The 26,983-nt window shown below is 35.4% G+C and overlaps 1 protein-coding gene across 1 annotated transcript in view; it reads left to right on the forward strand.

The window, feature by feature from the left end:
- LOC142235947 (uncharacterized) overlaps positions 1 to 26,983 on the forward strand; it is an 874,494-nt gene that overhangs the window by 405,408 nt on the left and 442,103 nt on the right. The window contains exon 4 of the mRNA XM_075307200.1: positions 9,103 to 9,137. The gene's annotated coding sequence lies outside the window, so the exon portion shown is untranslated. The remainder of the gene's footprint in view (positions 1 to 9,102; positions 9,138 to 26,983) is intronic.

Here is a 26,983-nt window from a genome sequence, read left to right on the forward strand (position 1 = left end):
AAATTTCATCCGATCCGGTTGAAATTTGGTATGTGATATACGTATATGGACACTGACAACCATGCAAAAATTTGTCCATATCGGTCTATAGTTATATATAGCCCATACCCAATCACACAAAAATTGGTCCATATCGGTTCATAATCATGGTTGCCACTCGAGCCAAAAATAATTTACCAAAATTTTATTTCTATAGAAAATTTTGTTAAAATTTTATTTCTACAGAAAATTTTGTAAAAATTTTATTTCTATAGAAAATTTTGTTAATATTTTATTTTTATAGAAAATTTTGTTAAAATTTCATTTCTATAGAAAATTTTGTCAAAATTTGATTTCTATAGAAAATTTTTGTCAAAATTTGATTTCTATAGAAAATTTTGTCAGAATTTAATTTCTATAGAAAATTTTGTCAAACCTTTATTTCTATAGAAAATTTTGTCAAAATTTTATTTCTATAGAAAATTTTGTCAAAATTTTATTTCTATAGAAAATTTTGTTAAAATTGTATTTCTACAGAAAATTTTGTGAAAATTTTATTTCTATAGAAAATTTTGTTAAAATTTTATTTCTATAGAAAATTTTGTGAAAATTTTATTTCTATGAAAATTTTGTCAAAATTTTATTTCTATAGAAAATTTTGTCAAAATTTTATTTCTATAGAAACTTTTGTCAAAATTTTATTTCTATAGAAAATTTTCTGAAATATTTATTTCTATAGAAAATTTTGTCAAAATTTTATTTTTATAGAAAATTTTGTAAAAATTTTATTTCTACAAAATTTTGCCAAAATTTTATTTCTATAGAAAATTTTGTTAAAATTTTATTTCTATAGAAAATATTGTTAAAATTTTATTTCTACAGAAAATTTTGTTAAAATTTCATTTCTATAGAAAATTTTGTAACAATTTTATTTCTATAGAAAATTTTGTCAAAATTTTATTTCTATTGAAAATTGTTATTTCTATAGAAAATTTTGTTAAAATTTCATTTCTATAGAAAATTTTGTTAAAATTTCATTTCTAAAGAAAATTTTGTCAAAATTTAATTTCTATAGAAAATGTTATTTCTATAGAAAATTTTGTCAAAATTTTATTTCTATAAATTTTTTTTTTAAATTTTATTTCTATAGAAATTTTTTTTAAATTTTATTTCTATAGAAAATGTTGTTAAAATTTCACTTCTATAGACAATTTTGTCACAATTTTATTTCTATAGAAAATTTTGTCAAAATTTTATTTCTATAGAAAATTTTGTCAAAATTTTATTTCTATAGAAAATTGTGTTAAAATTTCATTTCTTGTAACAACTTTATTTCTATAGAAAATTTTGTCAAAATTTTATTTCTATAGACAATTTTGTTAAAATTTTATTTCTACAGAAAATTTTGTGAAAATTTTATTTCTATAGAAAATTTTGTCAAAATTTTATTTCTATAGAAAATTTTTTTAAAAATTTTATTTGTATAGAAAATTTTGTCAAAATTTTATTTCTATAGAAGAAAATTTTGTCAAAATTTTATTTCTATAGAAATTTTTGTCAAAATTGTATTTCTATAGAAATTTTTGTCAAAATTGTATTTCTATAGAAAATTTGTTAAAATTTTATTTCTATAGAAAATTTTGTTAAAATTTTATTTCTATAGAAAATTTTGTGAAAATTTTGTCAAAATTTTATTTCTATAGAAAATTCTGTCAAAATTTTATTTCTACAGAAAATTTTGTTAAAATTTTTGTCAAAATTGTATTTCTATAGAAATTTTTGTCAAAATTGTATTTCTATAGAAAATTTGTTAAAATTTTATTTCTATAGAAAATTTTGTTAAAATTTTATTTCTATAGAAAATTTTGTGAAAATTTTGTCAAAATTTTATTTCTATAGAAAATTCTGTCAAAATTTTATTTCTATAGAAAATTTTGTTAATATTTTATTTTGATAGAAAATTTTGTTAAAATTTTATTTCTATAGAAATTTTGCCAAAATTTTATTTCTATAGAAAAATTTGTCAAAATGTTATTTCTTTTTTGTCAAATATGAAATTTGTCAAACTGAATTATATACGTATTTAATCGATCTTTTTATACCCTCCACCATAGGATGGGGGTATATTAACTTTGTCATACCGTTTGTAACACATCGAATTATTGCTCTAAGACCCCATAAAGTATATATATTCTGGGTCGTGGTGAAGTTCTGAATCGATCTGAGCGTGTCCGTCCGTCCGTCTATTGAAATAACGCCAACTTCCGAAAGAAACAAGCTATCGACTTGAAACTTGGCACAAGTAGTTGTTATTGATGTAGGTCGGATGGTGGGCCATATCGGTCCACTTTTACGTATAGCCCCCATATAAACGGACCCCCAAATTTGGCTTGCGATTGCTCCAAGAGAAGCAAATTTCATCCGATCCGGCTGAAATTTCATTGCTGTTAGTATATGGTCTCTAACAACCATCCAAAATTGGTCTATATCGGTTTATAATTACATATAGCCCTCATATAAACCGATCCCCCGATTCGGCTTGCGGAGCCTCTAAGAGAAACAAATTTCATCCGATCCGGCTGAAATTTGGTACATGGTGTTAGTATAAGGTCTCAAACTCCCATGCAAAAATTGGTCGAAAGCGGTCAATAATTATATATAGGCCCCATATAAACCGATCCCTAGATTTTACCTCCGGAGCAAAATTCATCCGATTCGGTTGAAATTTGGTACGTGATATTAGTATATGGTATCCAACAACCATGCCCCCATATAAACCGATCCCCAAATTTGACCTCCGGTATCTTGTAGTATATGATATTTAACAACCATGCCAAAAGTATTCCATATCAGTCCATAATCATATATAGCCCCCATATAAACCGATCCCGAGATTTGGTTTCGGAGCCTCTGGGAGGAGCAAATTTCATCCGAGTCAGTTGAAATTTGTGCTAGTATATGGCCGTTAACAACCATGTCTAACTAAATCCATATCGGTCTATAGTTAGATATGGCCCTTAGATAAATCGATCCCCAATCACACAAAAATTGGTCTATATCAAGTTCATAATTCTATATAGCCCCCATATAAGCGACCCCCATATTTCAATTCTGGCTCTCTACGTACCGTGCAAAAGCCCATGTCGATTCGTAATTATTTGTACCACGTATGGACTAACTCACAATTTAGAAAACGATATTAAAAAGTTTTAAGATACCACAACCCAAGTATTTCGATTGTGGGTGACAGTCTTTCGTAGAAGTTTCTACGCAATCCATGGTGGAGGGAACATAAGGTTCGACCTGGCCGAACTGACGGTATATACTTGTTTTTTTTTTTTTTTTAATTTTAAGAAGCACAAATCGACTTTTGAAAATTAGGCCTTTTTATCGATTAATCGAAATTTGATACTAACTGTAATCGATACTCAATAAAACTATAGAAAATTCATATTTGGATTGAGCAAGAGAAATGTGATTTGGATCTCATAACTCATAAAAAAAGTCCAAAAAAGCGACGTCAAAAACCAACTATTCAATAATCGCATAAGTCGAAAGTCGAAAGACTTTTTCAAAATTCTATAAAATGTAAAATCGACTTTTCCAAATTTGGAAAAAATAACAAATTCGACCTCTCTATATTTAAATGCCAAATGGCGATACTTTACAAAAATCGAATTTGCAACTCATCGACATTTTATCGATTAATCGAATTTTGTTAGTGACTGTAATCGATTTTTGAGACAAAAAATCGAAATTACATTTGAATTAATCCAGGGCAATAAGCCATAATTTTTTAAAAAATTGCATAAATCGAAAGTTTACTTTTGAACAATTTTAATAAAAATTACGAATTGGACTTTTTTAAATTGGGGAAAAAAATCGAAAACTCGGCCTTTTCAAATTTGAATGCTAGATAGGCAATCTTTCAAAACATACAAAAGTCAAAAACCAAATTTTCGACTAATCAACTTCGTATCGATTAATCGAATTTTGATTTAATAAACGCAAACGACGAAAGCTTTTTTAAAAATTCTCAAATTCGATCTCTCTAGAGTTGAATTGCGCAAATAATTTAAAAAAAAAATTAAACATGTCAAAATGTAAGCTTTTGCTAAGTATTCACATTTTGAAGAAAAAAAAAATATAAAATATGGTAAATTGATTTTTGCAAATTTTTAAATCGTTGAAAAGTCGATTTTTTATTTCGAATTCCTAGGACAAAGTAACGCAAATGCTTTATCAAAAAAATGCTCTTTATTTTTTCTTTATTATTCTTTTTTTTTGTTATTTCAGTTTCAAATAGAATTTTGATAAAATTTTAATTTTTGTTCACTATTCGCATATTTTTTTTTTTGTAAGAAAACTTAATTACCTTCCACTGTTTGCTACTGAACTCCAACATTCAATGAATGTTTGAAACAACCAGTGGCTATGCTGTTATGACAATGCTGTTGGTCTCTGTGATAGACGGTTTTATTTGTTTGTCTTCCGAGACTATTTGTCTTCCAGAAAAGAAACAAAAAAAGTAAAACAACGTTTTCATAAAAAAATAGATATTGTATCAAAATTGTATGGAAGAAAGGTTGGACGGACAAATTGTTATAGGAGCGTACATCATGTACGAGAATTGCTTCTGTTGTGTACATTATTCAGACATTTTTGAAGTCATCTATCAAGGTGTGTTGCGTGCGACTTGTAATTAATGTCGGATTAGGAATCATAGACAAAACCAGACATCCAATGTCTTTGATGTTTGGTTGTTTTTTACAGCTCCACTCAAATTTTTAATTCCATACCAGACGAGACAAACAAAAAAAAAAATACAGTAGACAAATAATACCAATTAATTGGCATAAAATTTGACAATAAATATCAATTTCATTTTTATTTTTTTATATATTTTTTTTATCAATTTAAAATTTTCAATTACATTATTTTTATTATTGTTGGGTATATTGGATATATATGATTGGCTGGAGATATTATAGCTTTATTTGTTTTAATTTTTGTTTTTAAATATTCAATGAATGTCACACACGCTTGCCACTACAGCCGCAAATAATCTACCAAAATTTGGATACAAATTTACCAACAAAACTACCTGAAAAAAACAATCTTTTTTTGTATATAAAAATTTGTTTCAATTTTATTCCCATAGAAAATTTTGTCAAATTTTTATTTTTATAGAAAATTTTGTTCATATTTTATTTCTATAGAAAATTTTGTCACAATTTCATTGTTATAAAAATTTTCGTCAAAATTGCAATTCCATAGAAAATTTTCTCAAATTTTTATTTCTATAGAAAATTTTGCTCCAATTTTATTTCTGCAAAAAATTTTGTCACAATTCTAATTTTATATTTTTTGGTCAAAATTTCAATTTTACAAACATTGTTGTCAAAATTTCCTTTCTATAGAGCATTTTGTGAAAATTTTATTTCAATAGAAAAGTTTGTCAAAATTTTATTTCTATAGGAAATTTTGTCAAAATTTTATTTCTATAGAAAATTTTGTCAAAATTTTATTTTTAAAGGGAATTTTGTCAAAATTTTGTTTTTATAGGGAATTTTGTCAAAATTTCATTTCTGTAGAAAATTTTGTCAAAATGTGATTTCTATAGGAAATTTTGGCAAATTTTTTTTCTGCAGAAAATTTTGTCAAAATTTCATTTCCATAGAAAATTTTGTGAAAATTTTACATCAATAAAAAATTTTGTTTCTATAGACAATTTTCTCAAAATTTTATTGCTATAGAAAATTTTGACAAAATTTTATTTCTATAGGAAATTTTTGTCAAAATTGCTTTTCTATAGAAAATTTTATTTTAATAAGAAATTTTGTCAAATTTTATTTCTGTAGAAAATTTTTTTAAAATATTATTTCTATAGGAAATTTCGTCAAAATTTCATTTCTATAGAAAATTTTACTTCTATCGAAAATTTTGTTTTCACATACAATTTGGTCAAGATTTTATTTCTATAGAAAATTTTGTCAAAATTTTATTTCTATAGAAAATTTTGTCAAAATTTTATTGCTATAGAAAATTTTGTCAAAATCTTAATTCTATAGGAAATTTTTGTCAAAATTTTATTTTTATAGAAAATTTTATTTCTATAGAAAATTTTATAAAAATTTTATTTCTATAGGAAATTTTGTCAAATTTTTTTATGGACAATTTTGTCAAATTTTTATTTCTATAGAAAATTCTGTTCCAATTTTATTTCTGCAGAAAATTTTGTCACAATTCTAATTTTATATTTTTTTTTTTTTTGTCAAAATTTCCTTTCTATACAGCATTTTGTGAAAATTTTATTTCAATAGAAAATTTTGTCAAAATGTTATTTCTATAGGAAATTTTGTCAAAATTTTATTTCTAAAGAAAATTTTGTGAAAATTTTACTTCTATAGAAAATTGTGTTTCTATAGACAATTTTGTCAAAATTTTATTTCTATAGAAAATTTTGTGAAAATTTTATTTCAATAAGAATTTTTTTCAAATTTTATTTCTGTAGAAAAGTTTGTTAAAATTTTATTTCTATAGGAAATTTTGTCAAAATTTCATTTCTATAGAAAATTTTGTGAACATTTTACATCAATAAAAAATTTTGTTTCTATAGACAATTTTGTCAAAATTTTATTGCTATAGAAAATTTTGTCAAAATTTTATTTCTATTGCAAATTTTTGTCAAAATTTCTTTTCTATAGAAAATTTTGTGAACATTTTATTTCAATTAGAAATTTTTTCAAATTTGATTTCTGTAGAAAATTTTTTTAAAATATTATTTCTATAGGAAATTTTGTCAAAATTTCATTTCTATAGAAAATTTTACTTCTATCGAAAATTTTGTTTCTACAGACAATTTGGTCAAGATTTTATTTCTATAGAAAATTTTGTCAAAATTTTATTGCTATAGAAAATTTTGTCAAAATTTTATTTCTATAGGCAATTTTTGTCAAAATTTCTTTTCTATAGAAAATTTTGTGAAAATTTTATTTCAATAAGAAATGTTTTCAAATTTTATTTCTTTAGAAAATTTTGTTAAAATTTTATTTCTATAGGAAACTTTGTCAAAATTTCATTTCTATAGAAAACTTTGTTTCTATAGACAATTTCGTCAAAATTTTATTTCTATAGAAAATTTTGTCAAATTTTTGTTTGTATAGAAAATTTTGTCAACATTTTATTTCTATAGGAAATTTTTGTCAAATTTTTATTTTTATAGAAAATTTTGTAAAAATTTTATTTCTATAGAAAATTTGTAAAAATTTTATTTCTATAGGAAATTTTTGTCAAAATTTTTTTCCATTGACAATTTTGTCAAAATTTCATTTCTATAGAAAATTGTACTACTATAGGAAATTTCTTCAAATTTTATTTCTGTAGAAAATTTTGTCAAAATTTCATTTCTATAAAAAATTTTGTCAAATTTTTATTTCTATAGAAAATTGTGTTCCAATTTTATTTCTGCAGAAATTTAGCACAATTCTAATTTTATAATTTTTTTTTGTCAAAATTTCAATTTTATAAACTTTTTTGTCAAAATTTCCTTCATATACAGCATTTTGTGAAAATTTTATTTCAATAGAAAATTTTGTCAAGATGTTATTTCTATAGAAAATTATGTCAAAATTTTATTTCAATAGAAAATTTTGTCAACATTTTATTTTTATAGGGAATTTTGTCAAAATTTCATTTCTGCAGAATATTTTGTCAAAATATCATTTCTGCAGAAAATTTTGTCAACATTTTATTTCTATAGAAAATTTTGTCAAAATTTAATTTCTATAGGAATTTTTTTTAAATTTTATTTCTATAGAAAATATTGTCAAAACGTTATTTCTATAGAAGATTTTGTCAAAATTGTATTTCTAAAGAAAATTTTGTCAAAATTTGATTTCTATAGAAAATTTTTTCAAATTTTATTTCTGTAGAAAATTTTGTCAAATCGTTTAAAAAATTAAAATTTTATTTCTAAAGAAAATTTTGACAAAATTTGATTTCTATAGGATTTTTTTTTAAATTCTATTTCTGTAGAAAATTTTGTCAAATCGTTTAGAAAATTTTATTTCGATAGGAAATTTTGTCAAAATTTCATTTCTATAGAAAAGTTTGTTTTTATTGCTATAGAAAATTTTGTCAAAATTTTATTTCTATAGAATTTTTTTTTTTAAATTATATTTCCACACAAACTTCCGTCAAAATTTTATTTCTATAGAAAATTTTTGTACTATAGGAAATTTTTGTCAAAATTTTATTTCTATAGGGAATTTTGTCAAAATTTAATTTCTATAGAAAATTTTGTCTAAACTTCATTTCTAGAGGCAATTTTGGTTAAAATTTTATTTCTATAGGAAATTTTCTGAGAAAGTTAATTTCTATTGAACATTTTGTCAAAATGTCATTTCTATAGAAAATTTACAAAATTTCATTTCTTTATGGAATTGTGTAAAGTTTCATTTCTATAGAGCATTTTGTTTTCATTTTTAGAGGACATTTGGGAGCCACCGTGGTGCAATGGATAGCATGCCCAACTTGCATACACAAGGTCGTGGGTTCGATTCCTGCTACGACCGTACACGAAAAAGTTTTTCAGCGATGGATTATCGCACCTCAGTAACGTTGGTGACATTTCTGAGGGTTTCAAAGCTTCTCTAACTGCAATGTGGAACGCCGATCGGACTCGGCTATAAAAAAGAGGTCCCTTGTCATTGAGCTTAATATGGAATCGGGCAGCACTCAGTGATAAGCGAGAAGTTCACCACTGTGGTATCACAATGGACTGAATAGTCTAAGTGAGCCTGATACATCGGGCTCACTTGGCACATAACCTAACCTAGAGGAAATTTTGTCAAAATTTCATTTCTATATAAAATTTTGTCAATTTTTTTTTTTTATAGAAGATGTTTTAGTTTTTTAAAGGTGGCTTTGGAAGATGTTTTAGTTTTTTAAAGGTGGCTTTGGAATACTTAATTAATTCGTGGAGAGGGTTTGAACTGTGAGTTAATCAATGACTAATATATTAGTTTATTCAATAAAAACATTAAATATTAAATAAAACATTAAATATTAAATTAACTTTGCAAAAAAATTTTAATTTTTTATTTTTCAATTTATTTTCAGTACAGCCAATATAATGAATTCGGATTATAGAAAAGGTAAGCTTCGAATTAAAAAAAGAAAAACTTTTAAAAGTTACCTAATATTTTTGAGACCTACTAATTTTAGCGTTATAGTAAACCTTCAAAAAAATCACCATATTTAGCAACGATATCAGTAAATTTGAAGATTTGTTCCCAATTTTATAGGACAAAACCAGCCTACACAGAAAAAAATTTTATGAAAATTTTTCCAATTAAAGTCTTCATTGAATTTTAAACAAGTATATACGGCCGTAAGTTCGGCCAGGCCGAAGCTTAAGTACCCTCCACCATGGATTGCGTAGAAACTTCTTCTAAACACTGTCATCCACAATCGAATTACTTAAGTTGCGGTAACACTTGCCGGTGGCAAGGTATCTTAAAACCTCCTAACACCGTCTTTTAAATTGTTTGTAGGTCAATACTTGGAATAAATTAAATCAAAAAAGATCGATTAAATACGTATATAATTCAGTTTGACAAAATTTCATATAGAAATAAAATTTTTACAAAATTTTCTGTAGAAATAAAATTGGCACAAAATTTTCTATAGAAATAAAATTTTAACAAAATTTTCTGTAGAAATTAAATTTTCACAAAATTTTCTATAGAAATAAAAATTTAACAAAATTTTCTATAGAAATAAAATTTTGACAAAATTTTCTATATAGAAATAAAATTTTAAGAAAATTGTCTATAGAAATAAAATTTTAACAAAATTTTCTATAGAAATAAAATTTTTGTAGATTATTTTTGACTCCAGTGGCAACCATGATTATGAACCTATATGGACCAATTTCTGTATGATTGGAGATCGGCTATAGACCGATATGGTCCAATTTTGGTATGGTTGTTAGCGGCCATATACTAACACCACGTTCCAAATTTGAACCGGACGGGATGAACTTTGCTCCTCCAAGAGGCTCCGGAGATCAAATCTGGGGAACGGTTTATATGGGGGCTATATATGATTATGGACCGATATGGACCAATTTTTGCATGGTCATTAGAGATCATATACCCACACCATGTACCAAATTTCAGCCGGATCGGATGAAATTTTCGTTTCTTAGAGGCTCCGCAAGCCAAATCGGGGGATCGGTTTATATGGGGGCTATATATAATTATGGACCGATGTGGACCAATTTTTGCATAGTTGTTAGAGACCATATACCAACAACATGTACCAAATTTCAGCCGGATCGGATGAAATTTGCTTCTCTTAGAGGCTCCGCAACCCAAATCTGGGGATCGGTTTATATGTGCGCTATATATAATTATGGACCGATGTGGACCAATTTTTGCACGGTTGCTAGAGACCATATACCAATACCATGTACCAAATTTCAGCCGGATCGGAGGCAATTTGCTTCTCTTTGAGGCTTCGCAAGCCAAATCTGGAAATCGGTTTATATGGGGGCTATATATAATTATGGACCGATGTGGACCAATTTTTGCATGATTGTTAGAGACCATATACCAACATCATGTACCAAATTTCAGCCGGATCGGATGAAATTTGCTTCTCTTTGAGGCTCCGCAAGCCAAATCTGGGGATCGGTTTATATGGGGGCAATATATAATTAAGGACCGATATTTACCAATTTTTGCATGGTTGTTAGAGACCATATACCAACACCATGTACCAAATTTCAGCCGGATCGGATGAAATATGCTTCTCTTAGAGGCTCCACAAACCAAATCTGAGGGTCCCTTTATATGGGGGCTATACGTAAAAGTGGACCGATATGGCCCATTTTCAAAACCATCCGACCTACATCGATAACAACTACTTGTGCCAAGTTTCAAGTCGATAGCTTGTTTCGTTCGGAAGTTAGCGTGATTTCAACAGACGGACGGACGGACGGACGGACGGACATGCTTAGATCGACTCAGAATTTCACCACGACCCAGAATATATATACTTTATGGGGTCTTAGAGCAATATTTCGATGTGTTACAAACGGAATGACAAAGTTAATATACCCCCATCCTATGATGGAGGGTATAAAAAGATCGATTAAATACGTATATAATTCAGTTTGACAAAATTTCATATAGAAATAAAATTTTTACAAAATTTTCTGTAGAAATAAAATTGGCACAAAATTTTCTATAGAAATAAAATTTTAACAAAATTTTCTGTAGAAATTAAATTTTCACAAAATTTTCTATAGAAATAAAATTTTAACAAAATTTTCTATAGAAATAAAATTTTGACAAAATTTTCTATATAGAAATAAAATTTTAAGAAAATTTTCTATAGAAATAAAATTTTGACAAAATTTTCTATAGAAATAAAATTTTGACAAAATTTTCTATAGATATAAAATTTTGGTAGATTATTTTTGGCTCCAGTGGCAACCATGATTATGAACCTATATGGACCAATTTTTGTATGATTGGAGATCGGCTATAGACCGATATGGTCCAATTTTGGTATGGTTGTTAGCGGCCATATACTAACACCACGTTCCAAATTTGAACCGGACGGGATGAACTTTGCTCCTCCAAGAGGCTCCGGAGATCAAATCTGGGGAACGGTTTATATGGGGGCTATATATGATTATGGACCGATATGGACCAATTTTTGCATGGTCATTAGAGAACATATACCCACACCATGTACCAAATTTCAGCCGGATCGGATGAAATTTGCTTCTCTTAGAGGCCTCGCAAGCCAAATTAGGGGGATCGGTTTATATGGGGGCTATATATAATTATGGACCGATGTGGACCAATTTTTGCATGGTCATTAAAGACCATATACTAACATCATGTACCAAATTTCAGCTGGATCGGATGAAATTTGCTCCTCTTATAGGCCTCGCAAGCCAAATTTGGGGGTCCGTTTATATGGGGGCTATACGTAAAAGTGGACCGATATGGCGCATTTGCAATACCATCCGACCTACATCAATAACAACCACTTGTGCCAAGTTTCAAGTCGATAGCTTGTTTCGTTCGGAAATTAGCGTGATTTCAACAGACGGTTGGACATGCTCAGATCGACTCAGAATTTCAACACGACCCAGAATATATATACTTTATGGGGTCTTAGAGCAATATTTCGATGTGTTACAAACGGAATGACAAAGTTAATATACCCCCATCCTATGGTGGAGGGTATAAAAATAAACATAGATATTGACCAATTTTTTCATGGTTGTTAGAGGAATTTGCTCTTCCAAGAAGCTCCTCAAGCAAGTCTGGGGGTCGATTTATATGGGTGATATACCTAAAAGTGGACAGGTTGTACATACTTCGATTCTTTGGTTGCTTGATGTTCCGTATTTGTTGAGATTCGGTTTATTGATGAATGCGTCGGTTTCTTGACGATCGGTAGTTGTTAAAAAATCGGTTAGTTGATGATCGGTGATAGATGAGAACGTCGGCTAGTAGAGATTCGGTTCGATGATAATTCATTGTCCGCGAGAAATTTGGTTCGTTGCTGATCATTAGTGATCGATGTTCCGCTGTTGGCGATTCAGTTCGTTTATAATCGCTAGTGGAGTAGAGTAGAGGTTTGTCGACGTGGATCGAATGAAATTTGCTCTTCCAAGAGGCTCCGTAAGCAAATTCCTAGTGAAGAGGGGGGGGGGGGTTGGTTTATCTGGTTGATATAACTTAAAGTGGTCCGATTTGCAATACCATCCGACCTACATCAATAACAACTACTTGTGCCAAGTTTCAAGTTGATAGCTTGTTTCGTTCGGAAGTTAGCGTGATTTCAACAGACATATGGACGGACAGCCCAACAGGCATTGGTAGATCGATTCAGAATTTCACTATGGCCCAGAATATATATACTTTTTTAGGTCTGCGAGCTATATTTCGATGCGTTCCAAATGGAATAACAAATTTAACATACTCCCCATTCTATAGAGGAGCGTGTTAAAACCACATGGAATTTTAATTGCAAAACAATAAATTCCCAGATTTCATAGTTTATGAAATCTCTGAATGGGAATGCTCATCTTGGTCAGGTTGATGATAATTGTAATTGTTATGGTTGATGTTGGTGAAACAGAAACAGAAACTACAGAACACCAAGAATTATTATCTCCAAGGACCTGTAGGCCAAACAAATACACAAATATTTAGCACATACAGCCGATAGTGTAACCAAAGGCTGTGAAAGGGGTGGGGGGGGGGGGGGGGGAAATCTAATCTAGCCAGAAATATGGGTAGACCATAGATGTCGACATAAACCTCTTTCGTTCGTAGCCAGGAAGAAATGTAACTACCATGGGTGTAATGCAATGAGGTGAGGAAACAAAACCAATCAACATTATAATTTCCATCATTGGTATCTGTGTGGAGGGAAATGACAGAGGGTTTCGGATACTTTGAGGGTATATCATCCTAAATGAATTGTTGTTCCGTATATGCAAGCCGCCCATGGAAGCATCTTCATCTTCGCTACGATGTAGGGGCATGTAATCCTTATTTCATGGTCCCTCATATATGTGAACAGCAGGTTTTAGGCCTCCTTATTTTTCCATGGCCAAGGGAGTTAGATGTGAGGTATATGTAGTACTCACATCTTCCTTTAGATGCTGACCATAATAAAACTGGGTGTTGCCTTCTGCCCATGGTCTATTTGGGGAAAAAGTGCAAACAAAACCTTTGAAATTGCTATGTTTCTCATGTAACTCCTCGCCTTGCTTGATGTTGATGTTTACTTGCCTTTGGACAATGTGAATGGCAAATTGCATGGACTGGTGCAACTGTAACATAGCAACACTGCAATAGCAATTGCAGTACCAACAACAAAATCTTAAATCTGACAACCCTAGCGTTTCTATGGGATAGCCTAAACTATTATCCAAGCTCGAAAGACTTTGAAATATCAGGCTAACTTGTTTTGAGATTTTTAGTACGCTACACTATAAATTTGCCCGCAAAGAAAGAATTTGATCCCCTCAAACATATTTCAAGAGCATATAACGTGCTTTTCTCGTCGACTGAGGTAAGCTCAGTCGCCTCCAGGGTCTCCGTAAGCTCAGTCGCTTCCAGGGTCTCCCTAAACCTTTCGGAATAACAAAAAAAAAAAAAATCGGTTTTATTGATAAAAAAATATATTTTATGATCAATCTCACGACACGATGATCACGATCTCATAGTTGCAGTTATTTGGGATGTCGTCAATTTGTAGATAATCGGCAACTGCCATTCTCGCTGAGATGAAGAAGGAATTCGGTTCGTGGATAATGGAAAGGTTGTAAGTACTTCAATTCTTCGGATCGGTATTTGTTGGGAGATTCGGTTTTTTGATGAGTCCGTCAACTTGTTGATGATTGGTAGTTGTTAAAAATTCGGATTGTTGATTATGCGATTGAACACCCAGAAAGCTCTTATTTTGGAACTCGTCTGGAAACCGGAATGCTCGGATGATTGATGAAGATGAAGGGAAACAACTATGAGGAAACACAATGGATCAACATTGTCTGAGTGAAAACCAGCCCCTTTTGCTACAGATAGGTTTCATCCTCTATAACCTGACCTAACCTCAAATGATAAGCCGTTACTGAGAAGTTCGATTCGTTGGCGAGTAAGAAGTTATATATTCTTGAAGTTGTATAACTTGGTTATTCATCGATTGTTTGGTGATCGGGAACTGCTTATGAGATCTTCGACATTCAGACGGTAGCTACTGTTGCAGCAGTTGATTGTTGTAGAAGTGATGTAGCAGTGGTGTAGCAGTGGTGTAGCAGTTGGGATCAACTTCGGTTCGGTAGTCGGTCAGTACGCCCGAAGGTCTCTGTGGTGGAACAGTGGGCTCGAAGATCTCTGTGGTGGAACAGTAGGTCTCTGTGAGGGAACAGTATGCCCGAAGATCTCTGTGGTGGAACAGTAGGCCCGATGGTCTCAGTGGTGGAACAGTAGACTCGAAGGTCTCTGTGAGGGAACAGTAGGCCCGATGGTCTCGGTGGGGGAACAGTAGTCCCGATAGTCTCGGTGGAGCAACAGTAGGCCCGAAGGTATCTGTGTTGGAACAGTAGGCCCGAAGACATTTGTGGTGGAACAGTACGCCCGAAGATCTCTGTGAGGGAACAGTAGGCCCGAAGATCAACATTATCTTGAGCAATAGAACAGTAGGCCTGAAGGTCTCTGTGTTGGAACAGTAGGTCTCAGTGAGGGAACAACAGGCCCGAAGGTCTCTGGGGGGAACAGTATGCCCGATGGTCTCGGTGGCGGAACAGTAGCCCCGATAGTCTCGGTGGTGGAACAGTAGGCCCGAAGGTCTCTGTGGGGGAACAGTAGGCCCGATGGTCTCGGTGGTGGGACAGTAGGCTCGAACGTCTCTGTGAGGGAACAGTAGGCCCGATGATCTCGGTGGTGGAACAGTAGGCACGAAGGTCTCTGTAAGGGAATAGTAGGCCAGAAGATCTCTGTGATGGAACAATAGGCCCGATGGTCTCGGTGGTGGGACAGTAGGCCCGAAGGTCTCTGTGAGATCAACATTATCTTGAGCAATAGAACAGTAGGCCTGAAGGTCTCTGTGTTGGAACAGTAGGTCTCAGTGAGGGAACAACAGGCCCGAAGGTCTTTGGGGGGAACAGTAGGCCCGATGGTCTCGATGGCGGAACAGTAGCCCCGATAGTCTCGGTGGTGGAACAGTAGGCCCGAAGGTCTCTGTGGGGGAAGAGTAGGCCCGATGGCCTCGGTGGTGAGACAGTAGGCTCGAACGTCTCTGTGAGGGAACAGTAGGTCCGATGATCTCGGTGGTGGAACAGTAGGCCCGAAGGTCTCTGTGAGGCTACAGTAGGCGCGAAGGTCTCTGTGAGGGAACAGTAGGCCAGAAGATCTCTGTGATGGAACGATAGGCCCGATGGTCTCGGTGGTGGGACAGTAGGCCCGAAGGTCTCTGTGAGGGAACAGTAGGCCCGATGGTCTCGGTGGTGGAGAAGTAGGCCCGAAGGTCTCTTTGGGGGAACAGTAGGCTCGAATGTCTTTGTGGTGGAACAGTAGTCCCAAGGTCTCTGTGGTGGAACAGGAGATTCGAAAATCTCTGTGGTGGAACAGTAGTCCTGAAGATCTTTTTGAAGGTCTCTGTCGTGGAACAATAGGCCCGAAGGTCTCTGTGGGGTAACAGTAGTCTCGATAAATTCGGTGGAGGAACAGTAGGCCCGACGGTATCTGTGTTGGAACAGTGTGCCCGAAAATATCTGTGGTGGAACAGTATACCCGAAGGTCTCTGTGAGGGAACAGTAGGCCCGATGGTCACGGTGGGGGAACAGTAGTCCCGCTAGTCTCTGTGTTGGAACAGTACGCCCGAAGGTCTCTGTGAGGGAACAGTAGGCCCGATGGTCACGGTGGTGGAACAGTAGGCCCGAAAGTCTCTGTAGTGGAACAGTACGCCCGAAGGTCTCTATGAGGGAACAGTAGGCCCGAAGGTCTCTGTGGGGGAACAGTAGGTCCGATGGACTCGGTGGTGGAACAGTACGCCTGAAGGTCTCTGTGAGGGAACAGTAGGCCCGAAGATCTCTTTGGTGGAACAGTAGGTCCGATGGTCTCGGTGGTGGAACAGTAGGCCCGAAGGTCTCCAAAGATCTCTATGGTGGAACAGTAGGTTCGAAGGACTATGTAGTGGAACAGTAGGCCCGAAGATCTCTATGGTGGAACAGTAGGTTCGAAGATCTCTGTGGTGGAACAGTAAGCCTGAAGATCTTTTTGAAGGTCTCTGTCGTGGAACAGTAGGCCCGAAGACATCTGTGGTGGAACAGTAGGCCCGAAGGTTTCTGTGTACTATATATTTCGTGTCTGAGAATAATTCCTCAGACGACACAAATAAATACCATCGAACTTCGAGCAATGAACCACTCGTAGCATGATACGCTCTTAGCTGTATACTGTAGATACAGGTATTTGTCCAATGTCTCAGTCAGTTATCTATCCGAGTCTGACTTTGGTTGGAAAGGGCCACAATATGAGTAATCCATGCAATGAACTGACTGAGAATCGTCTTCCCTTGCATGAATTGATTTTTGTCACAAAAAATCATCCCTATGACGTAACTCACATCAACTAATCTGTTTAGCACAATGCCTAGTGGTGGTTCGTGTATGTTTGTTTGTCACTTGAATGTTGGGTCAAGGTGTCCTGAGGCTGCCCAACACAACAAATCTCCCACCTAATTGGACTTCCCTGTGAGAGACGCCCCTCCTGAATCGATCTATCCGTTTACCACCATTACTATCGGCAGCGCTTTAGATCTGGTAGTCAATCGGAGGTGTACATTTTCCTTTTTGACAAATAAGCCCGATTGATTTTGTTTGCTCACGAAGTGCTAACGTTGGAATGGCTTATCATTGCAAAAACCGAATTCGGTAACTGGCCACTTTCGTGTCAGCGAAACAACTCCTGGGCTCTATTTCGACTCTAACCTTTTGTATACATCGGTGAGTTTCTGCACTTCAATGGTTTTAGTTCAAGCTCTGTTTGCAATATGTGTTGTATACGTTCGCGAGAGCAAGTTATCTACCACTAAGAGCAAGTTTCTGTTCTGCAACATGACCCATTTCCAACTTAAGCTACCATTTTATTGGCAAACAAATTTCATGGAATGTTCTATCATGAAGAGTACCTAAGATTCGACCCTCATCGCCCATAGTTTCTTTTCTTTTTTCTCATTTTGCATTAGTTTGGTGAACCATACATACACGACCAGTCTGGCCCTTTCCATATATCCGTAGGAGTTTTTGAGGAATGATGTTTTGGATGGTCGTTGCTATCAGATGATGATGACAATGATGGGCTATGTAAAGATGTAGGCAAAGTAGTTTTTGCAGCAAAACAGTGATTGCATTGAGCAACCTGCAACATTACTATCATCAACAGCAACACTTCCACTAACTTACCACATAATCATCATCTACAATATCAACATTATCTTGAGCAATAGTAAACAGGCCGCCAGTCCTAGTAATATATACAACTAGAATTTCCATATCCATATGACTTTTTCCCAAAAATGGACTGTGATAATTGCTTTGGAGCTTTCCAAATTTTGGTTTATGATCACACAAAAATGTAATTGGATTCAGGATAATGTTATTTGACCGCTTTAAACAATCCAAATGAGAATCATAGACAGACAGACAAACAGACATTCTTATACATAGGATTGGAAATAATAATTCGAAGGGTGAGGTTAGGTGGCAGCCCGATGTATCGGGCTCACTTAGACTATTCAGTCCATTGTGATACCACATTGGTGAACTTCTCTCTTATCACTGAGTGCTGCCCGATTCCATTTTAAGCTCAATGACAAGGGACCTCCTTTTTATAGCCGAGTCCGAACGGCGTTCCACATTACACTAAAATCACTTAGAGAAGCTTTGAAACCCTTAGAAATGTCACCAGCATTACTGAGGTGGGATAATCCACCTCTGAAAAACTTTATGGTGTTCGGTCGAAGCAGGAATCGAACGCGGGCATGCTAACCATTGCACCACGGTGGCTCCCTTCGAAGGGTTACTTTTCATGTATGTTGTAAGGAGGGATTATCAAAAGTGTAGGGATCGATTTATTGTGAATTCTCTTGGGGAAGAAGAGCCTGGACTAAAATATGTTAGGTTATATTGAAAGGAAGATCAAGGGTTTCCTTGTCTCTTATTGGCTGTCAGAATTTGGCTTATTTCATTATCTAATTTATGAGTTCTCTAAATTATGAGAGTTCTCAGTCTCTTATTGCAGGAACTCCATATCCCTAATGAGTTCTCCAATTTAATTTTCAATTCCAATTTTCCCAGCTGGGTAAGTTACTGCATCACCTCTTGTATCATGTCACAAGATTTATGTTTCATGTATACAACAAGTCCTACGTACATTGGTGCAATGGTTAGCATTTCCCTTTGGAATACTATAGGTCCTGGTTCGACGCAATACAAATACTTTTTCAGTGATGGATTATCCCACCTCAGTAATGCTGGTGACATTTCTGAGTGTTGTAAAGCTTCTCTAAGTGGTTTCAACGGAATGTTAATCACCGTACGAACTCGGCTATAAAAAGGCGGTCTTTTGTCATTAAGCTAAACATAGAATCGGCCAATACTCATTGATAAGAGAGAAGTTCGCCCACGTGTGATATCCCAAAAGACTAAATAGTCTATGTGGGTCCAAACTAACGGGTCCCGTTGTAATTCCCATGACCTCTCTTGGTATTGACTGTTGTCCTACTCTAGTTCAGTAGCCCTCTAAGATTTTATACTGTGATGGCAAAAGTCGCCAGACCCACAAAAGACATGAAATTTGAAAGTAGTCTAATTGAAGAAGATTTTGAGCACATTTTCGCCACAACTGAAATTAGAGAAACCTCTGAAGAGGATCACCAGTATAGTATAGATTCACCTGTGAAGTATAATTTTCGTTGAACAAACTCCTCCCCCTAGAGCTACGGAGTAGCATATTCATCAGACAAATTCCTTCCCCTGGGCCTGCGAAATATTATCTTCGTCGGACACATGCATTCGTTGAACAAACTCCTCCCCCTAGAGCTACGGAGTAGCATATTCATCAGACAAATTCCTTCCCCTGGGCCTGCGAAATATTATCTTCGTCGGACACATGCATTCGTTGAACAAACTCCTCCCCCTTTGGCATCGAGATAAATCTCAGCCTCAAACAAAATTAAACAATCCTCTGAAGAGGATCATCAGCTCAGCGTAGATTTACCTGCAAAGTATAACCTTCGTTGAACAAACTCCTACCCCCTTGGGCTGCGAAGTATCATCTTCCTTCGACAAACTACCTCCCGCGCTCAAGCAAACTACAATCTTCGTCGAACACACGCTTTCCCCACGCGCCTGGGAAGTAAAGGATTCGTTTAACAAAATACCTCCCCTTTGGCGACGAAGTACAATTTTCGTCACACAAACTCCTTCCCTCATGTGATGCACGTGTAGGCGAACACGGCTACACAAGAAGTAGATAGTGACTAAGCCTCATATAAAATTATACAAACCTCTGAAGACTATCATCGGCTCAGCTTAGATTCACCTGTGAAATAAAGGGTGATACGGTCAAAATTTGGTCAAGAGAAAAAGCGTGTAAATCGGTGAAATCGTTTATTTAAAAAATCAAATTAAATTTCTTTTTCAAGTTCAATTAGTATAAAATTCAGGAAAAATATTCAGTTAGGCTTTCGCTTTTCCAAATCCGAATTGCCGGGCCTCACGCTTGACACCTGCCATCAGATTTTGTACAGCCACCTTGTCCACCTTCTTCGCCGCAGAAAGCCAGTTTGCCTTGAACTGCTGCTCGTCCTTAGCAGTTTTGGTCTTCTTTGGGTTCCGCTTGACAATATCCCAGTATTTCTCAATTGGGCGGAGCTCTGGCGTGTTGGGAGGGTTCTTGTCCTTGGGAACCACCTGCACGTTGTTGGCGGCGTACCTGGCGTACATGGCCTTTTTACCGTAATGGCAAGATGCCAAATCCGGCCAAAACAGTAGGGAACAACCGTGTTTCTTCAGGAAAGGCAGCAGACGTTTATTCAAACACTCTTTCACGTAAATTTCTTGGTTGACAGTTCCGGAAGCTATGAAAATGCTGCTTTTCAAGCCACAGGTACAGATGGCTTGCCAAACCAGATATTTCTTTGCGAACTTTGACAGTTTTATGTGCTTGAAAATATCTGCTACCTTTCCCCTTCCTTTGCCGTATAAAACTCCTGTCCCGGAAGCTGCTTGTAGTCAGCTTTGACGTAGGTTTCGTCGTCCATTACCACGCAGTCAAACTTCGTCAGCATCGTCGTGTACAGCCTCCGGGATCGCGCATTGGCCGTCGTATTTTGTTTATCATCGCGATTTGGAGTCACTACCTTCTTGTAAGTCGATAGTCCGGCTCGTTCTTTTGGCTCGATGCACGGTTGTAGACGATACACCCAGCTTATTTGCGGCATCTCGGAGAGAGAGGTTAGGGTTTCGCTTGAAACTACCGGCAACTCTCTTTGTCGTCTCAGCGGCTTCCGGTTTTCGATTTTACCCCGATCCAGACTTCCTGGCTGTCGACAAACGTTCCCCCAAACACTTTAATTACATTTGTAACGGTTGATTTGACAACTTTTAGCGATTTTGCCAGCTTTGCGTGCGAGTAGCTCGGATTTTCGCGATGCGCCAGCAAAATTTTGATACGCTGCTCTTCTTGCTTGGACGGCATTTTGACAACTGAATAGTGAATTCCAAAATCAAAATAGGAGCAACATTCTACACACACACACCTTCAAAATGAGGGGTGTTCAGGTTTTTTAAATGCAAAATTGAAAGAAATACGTCAAGCTTATATAGACCAAATTTTGACCATATCACCCTTTACAATAATCGTTGGACAAACTCATCCCCCCTTGGGCTGCAAAGTATGATCTTCGTCAAACCAACTCCTGAACGTGTGAAGTAAAATCTTCGTCGGACAAACTCTTCCCCCATTTGGCTGCAAAGTATAATCTTCGTCGGAGACACGATTTCCCCGTGCCTGCTAAATAAAATCATAATTGGACAAATTCCTCCCCCCTTCCAGCGAGGTCTTCTCTTCGTCAGATAGACTCCTTGGCCCTTTGGCTGATATATATAATCTTCGTCAGACATATTCCTACCCCTCGCCAGCAAAGAATAATGTTCTTCGGATACACACTTTCCTCATTTGCTTTCGAAGTAAAATCTTCGTCGGACAAACTCTTCTCCCCTATGGCAGCAAAGTATAATCTTCGTCGGAGACACGCTTTACCGCCTGCCTCCCCCCTTCCTGCGAGGTCTTCTCTTCTCCTTGGCCCATTGGCTGCTATATATAATCTTCGTCAGACATACTCCTACCCCTCGTCACCAAAGAATAATGTTCTTCGGATACACACTTTCCTCATTTGCTTTCGAAGTAAAATCTTCGTCGGACAAACTCTTCCCCCATTTACCAACGAAGTATAATCATCATAATTCATCAGAGAAGCTTCTCCCACTTCGCGTTTGCGATATCCCTTTGTCACCATACGTAGGGGACATACCCCGAGACCCATCCTTCCATCTCCAACTCTGTAGACTGTAACTACCTGCGTCTGGAGAACTGAACTGTCTAAATAAAATTTGACAATAAATAATTACAATTGTGTGAGAAAAGAATAAATAGTCTTTCTCTCTGGGAATCTAATAAAAATAAATAGTTTGTAACGAACCTTGTAGAGAGGTTGCGAATTGGATGAGAAGTAATGTTCCACAAAATGTTGACATACAGTCAATCTGCAATAAAATCCTTGGACTCTGTGTTGCTTAACTCGAAAACAGCCATCGACTGCCGCAAATCTCTCAACGAGATGGCTGATGTTGGCGTACAGTCAATCTGCAATAAAATCCTTGGGCTCTGTGTTCCTTAACTCGAAAACAGCCATCGACTGCCGCAAAACTCTCAACGAGATGGCTGAGCTGTACAATATTCAATTAATATGGGTGCCTGGCGGTGAAATGCGAAGCAGATGAGTTAGCAAGGCTAGAAACTACCTTATATATTCCAGCGGAACTAGAATCTGTAGGTATGTCTCTGGCTACAGCCCTTACAGCGTGAGAAGGCTGTCATGATGGCAAATGTTCGATGGGAGAATTGCAAGGGTTGTAACGACATCAAGCAAATATGGCCCCATTTAAACTTGAACCGCACACTAGATATGCTAGTGTTCTCAAGAGGCAAGATATCACTCCTGATATCTGCTATAACGGGTCGCTGCCTGATAGGCGAATTTGCAAAAACTATTGGTGCGAAGTATAATGACTATTGTATGAGCTGTCATGATGCGGAGGAAAAGGAATCAATTAAACACCGAATTTTAGGGGCATACAACTTTAGATTACTGGTGGACCTGGAAAACGTTAACTTAAGCAGTCTGCTAATGTTTTTGGAACAATCTGGTTGGTTCAACAGAAGGAAATAATCGAGAAGGTTCAATGGTTAAAACTAGAAGTGCCCATATGTAATAGGTACTTTTAGTTAAATGTGGTATCACAATGGACTGAATAGTCTAACTGAGCCTCGACCTTAAAGGGTGATACGGTCAAAATTTGGTCAATATAAACTTGACGTATTTCTTTCAATTTTGCATTTAAAAAACCTGAACACCCCTCATTTTGAAGGTGTGTGCGTGTAGAATGTTGCTCCTATTTTGATTTTGGAATTCACTCTTCAGTTGTAAAAATGCCGCCCAAGCAAGAAGAGCAGCGTATCAAAATTTTGCTCGCGCATCGCGAAAATCCGAGCTACTCGCACGCAAAGCTGGCAAAATTGCTAAAAGTTGCCAAATCAACCGTTACAAATGTAATTAAAGTGTTTGGGGAACGTTTGTCGACAGCCAGGAAGTCTGGATCGGGAGGAAATCGAAAACCGGAAGCCGCTGAGACGACAAAGAGAGTTGCCGGTAGTTTCAAGCCAAACCCTAGCCTCTCTCTCCGAGATGCCGCAAATAAGCTGGGTGTATCGTCTACAACCGTGCATCGAGCCGGACTATCGACTTACAAGAAGGTAGTGACTCCAAATCGCGATGATAAACAAAATACGACGGCCAAAGCGCGATCCCGGAGGCTGTACACGACGATGCTGACGAAGTTTGACTGCGTGGTAATGGACGACGAAACCTACGTCAAAGCCGACTACAAGCAGCTTCCGGGACAGGAGTTTTATACGGCAAAAGGAAGGGGAAAGGTAGCAGATATTTTCAAGCACATAAAACTGTCAAAATTCGCAAAGAAATATCTGGTTTGGCAAGCCATCTGTACCTGTGGCTTGAAAAGCAGCATTTTCATAGCTTCCGGGACCGTCAACCACGAAATTTACGTGAAAGAGTGTTTGAATAAACGTCTGCTGCCTTTCCTGAAGAAACACGGTTGTTCCGTACTGTTTTGGCCGGATTTGGCATCTTTCCATTACGGTAAAAAGACCATGGAGTGGTACGCCGCCAAAAACGTGCAGGTGGTTCCCAAGGACAAGAACCCTCCCAACATGCCAGAGCTCCGCCCAATTGAGAAATACTGGGCTATTGTCAAGCGGAACCTAAAGAAGACCAAAAAAACTGCTAAGGACGAGCAGCAGTTCAAGGCAAACTGGCTTTCTGCGGCGAAGAAGGTGGACAAGGTGGCTGTACAAAATATGATGGCAGGTGTCAAGCGTGAGGCCCGGCAATTCGGATTTGGAAAAGCGAAAGCCTAACTGAATATTTTTCCTGAATTTTATACTAATTGAACTTGAAAAAGAAATTTAATTTGATTTTTTAAATAAACGATTTCACCGATTTACACGCGTTTTCCCTTGACCAAATTTTGACCGTATCACCCTTTAATTGGGCTGCCACTTTAACCTAACCTAACCTTGTACCCGCTGAGTTTATCCTGGCTTATAGTGAAAACATGTCATCACAATATCATCCACTATAGAATAGTGGCTATACTAACTTTGTCACTTCTTTTGTAACCCATCGGAAAATTAGTCTCGGACCCCATAAAGCATATAAATATTCGTGGTGAAATTCTGAGCCGATCTAGCGGATATGTCCGTCCGTCTGTTGAAATCACGCTAACTTCCGAACGAAGCCAGCTATTAGCTTGAAACTACCTGCCGCTCCTATTCGGTACAGATGAGCTCTCAGTTCTAGGTAACTGGTCATTATTCCCATGGTTTTTCTGACGGGGTCACCCAAAAGGATTGTCATCGTCCTTCAGACCGTTGCATGGGTCTGCTTGGCTTAACATGTCTCCCTTGCCCATTTAACCAATTTGGCCTGATTTCCACTATTGGATTTACATTGTTTTAGTTCACTTCTCGCCAGTTCAATTACCCTAACGTTTTCTCCTATTCGGAAATTTCCCGTCACACACATTGTTTAAAATTCGTTCCGCGGAAAAGTCTTTTTTTATTTTTTCCATGATTTCTATGAAATTTCGCCCTTACTCAAATACCAATATCCTCCATTTCACAGGATGACAATTTTGAACAAAAATGTGTTTGCTATTTAAGGCTAATTAGTTTTTAAACAACAAGCCATTGCAAGCCTACAATCATCACCATCATCCTGATTATCATCGTCAATGAGGATGCTTTTTCTCACCAATTCATTTCTCCTTAATCAGCCAATTCGGTAAAAGTTCGATCTGCGTTACAATGTTCGCCTTTGTCGCCCTTTCTCAACATATGCCCGGCATACCCTCAGCGTAAAAGGTGTGTACGAATTGTGTGTTAATATAAACGGGAACATTGGACGCGTGAGCTCATCATAATAAGCGGTAATAAATGATAATGATTTCCCTCATACGATTATGGTTATTACCAAAGCAATTGAACATGAGGAACATGAAGGGGCCAAGCGAAAGAACGATCAAAACGTTGTGCTCTTTGATTCTGGTGAATAAATTAATGTTTGTAAACTTTGAAGGAAAATACAGGGTGGTTGGCATGTAATGTAACTTTTTTTTTAATTTTATTGCTCAAAAGTAAAAAATCGGAAATACCTTTAGATTTTAGAATCAGTTTACATCGGTACGAATTAAGGCCTTCAAACGGCCGACAAAACCATCAAGCGCTGCACCAAAGTAGCTCTGTGATATATTGGCCAAGTACCCACTTGGGATGATAGAAACTTTAGTATTTGTTAGCTCCAAGCTTATTATCCAAGATGCCACAGACACCAAAGTCCAACGGATTGAGATTACGAGAATAGAATTAAAAAAAAATTGTTTGATAGATTGGTTAAAATCTTAATGTTTTTTTGTAGCTTTTACAGAATATTCCATCCCAACTAACAGGAACTTCACAAATTGCATTTAGAAATAAAAATTTGACAAAATTTTCTATAGAAATAAAATTGTGTACAGAAATTAAGTTCTGACAAAATTGTGTATAGACATCACATCTTGACAAACTTGTGTTTAGAAATAAACTTTTTACAAAATAATGTATAGAAATACAATTTTTACAAAATTTTCTATAGGCATACAATTTTGACAAAATTTTCTATAGAAATAAAATTTTTACAAAATTTTCTGTAGAAATAGAATTTTACCAAATTTTCTATATAAACAAGTAAGGAAAGTCTAAAGTCGGACGGAGCCGACTATATTATACCCTGCACCACTTTGTAGATCTAAATTTTCGATACCATATCACATCCGTCAAATGTATTGGGGGCTATATATTATGGTTTGTCCCAAATACAAACATTTAAATATCACTCGATTGGACAGAATTTGATAGACTTCTACAAATCTATAGACTCAAAATTTAAGTCGGCTAATGCACTAGGGTGGAACACAATATTAGTAAAAAACAAGTAAGGAAAGTCTAAAGTCGGGCGGGGCCGACTATATTATACCCTGCACCACTTTGTAGATCTAAATTTTCGATACCATATCACACCCGTCAAATGCGTTGGGTGCTATATATAAAGGTTTGTCCCAAATACAAACATTTAAATATCACTCGATTTGGACAGAATTTGATAGACTTTTACAAAATCTATAGACTCAAAATTTAAGTTGGCTAATGCACTAGGGTGGAACACAATTTTAGTAAAAAAATATGGGAAACATTTAAATCTGAAGCAATTTTAAGGAAACTTCGCAAAAGTTTATTTATGATTTATCGCTCGATATATATGTATTAGAAGTTAAGGAAAATTAGAGTAATTTTTACAACTTTTCGACTAAGCAGTGGCGATTTTACAAGGAACATTTTTGTATTTTGACCATTTTTGTCGAAATCAGAAAAACATATATATGGGAGCTATATCTCAATCTGAACCGATGTCAACCAAATTTGGCACGCATAGCTACAATGCTAATTCTACTCCCTGTGCAAAATTTCAACTATATCGGAGCAAAAAATTGGCCTCTGTGGGC

The sequence above is a fragment of the Haematobia irritans genome, chromosome 4 (assembly GCF_050003625.1).
Source record: "Haematobia irritans isolate KBUSLIRL chromosome 4, ASM5000362v1, whole genome shotgun sequence".
Lineage (NCBI taxonomy): Eukaryota > Metazoa > Arthropoda > Insecta > Diptera > Muscidae > Haematobia > Haematobia irritans.